Below are 1,220 nucleotides of genomic sequence, written 5' to 3'. Positions count from 1 at the left end.
CGGTACCGACCGGCCGCCGTGTCATCCTCACCCACGGGCGTCACTGGATGCGGATATCGAGGGCCTTGTGGACAGCACACTGCTCTCCCGGCCGTGCGTCAATTTAAGAGACCGGAGCCGCTACTTCTCAATAAGTAAGAGACCGGAGCCTCTACTTCTCAATAAGTAGCTCCTCAGTTTGCCTCACAAGGGCTGAGTGCACCCAGAGTGCCAACAGCGCTCGGCAGACCGGATGGTCACCCATCCAAGTGCAAGCCCAGCCCGACAGCGCGTAACTTCGGTGTTCTGACGGGAACCGGTGTTACCACTGCGGCAAGGCCGTTGGCCATGTTACTTTCAGTTGAGTTAAAAAAATTTTTTTGGCGCTCCTTCATTCGTGCACAATAGGCAAAACTACTAAGATGCGACTAATGTACAATTATTACTCCTTTTAAAACCGACCGCTAGTAAAATAACACAGCAATGTGTAACGTACTAGTACTAGTGTAAGCAGTCTACCTTATTGTCGATATATTAACAGATTTCGGTGTTATTGCTTGAATCGTCTCCCTTGACGAAAGTCAGCATTGGCTAAGACACTAGTGTTATGCAGGTGCGCCTGTAAAGCCGCAATGTAGACTCAACGCACAGCACTCCTGTATTACGCGCAGCGAATGCTTGGCGATGAAAGTTACAAGGAGATTTCCCCGACTGGGGCATCGACTGTTTGAAACCATATTTACGGTGATGTAGTTTGCAGTCCAAGGAATCACACCTTGCAGCCATTCACCCGGTGAGCCCTCATTTGCGAATAATCGACAAAAAAAATCGGTATTTTGCATGATACTGTATAACTTTTAAAATAACGCTACTTATGGAATGATTGCATAGCGCAGTGGTTAAGGTACTGTCAGAGGTTGTCTGTTCGAATCTCGTCAACAACTTGAAATTTTTTATTTTGAAATCTGTATCGAAATGACTTCAATAACTATTTTTATTCAATTAATCAGTTTACGTGGCATTTTTTATTTGTATTCCTTTGTCACGTCTTCTTAATCGACATATTAACGTCTTCAGTTGCTCATATTTTTTCTTCTGTCGTTCTTTTTCCCCTTGGAATTTTTGTGCATGTGAATTTAAATTTCTTTATTCCCCTATAAAAATGTTTAAACATATGAAAACGCCGATCTGTTGGTTGCTTACTGACTGTGCTTACTGACTGTGCTTACTGACTGTGCTTA

General features: G+C 43.8%; 1 pseudogene; it reads right to left on the bottom strand.

Annotated features, from left to right (window-relative positions):
• Positions 1-208: 208 nt before the first annotated feature.
• LOC126427291 (5S ribosomal RNA) lies at positions 209-326 on the bottom strand (annotated as a pseudogene).
• Positions 327-1,220: the final 894 nt, after the last annotated feature.

This window comes from Schistocerca serialis, chromosome 1 (assembly GCF_023864345.2).
Source record: "Schistocerca serialis cubense isolate TAMUIC-IGC-003099 chromosome 1, iqSchSeri2.2, whole genome shotgun sequence".
In the NCBI taxonomy this organism is placed as follows: Eukaryota; Metazoa; Arthropoda; class Insecta; order Orthoptera; family Acrididae; genus Schistocerca; species Schistocerca serialis.
The sequence above is the reverse complement of the archived record's forward strand: the minus strand, read 5'-3'. Positions and strand labels throughout refer to the sequence as shown.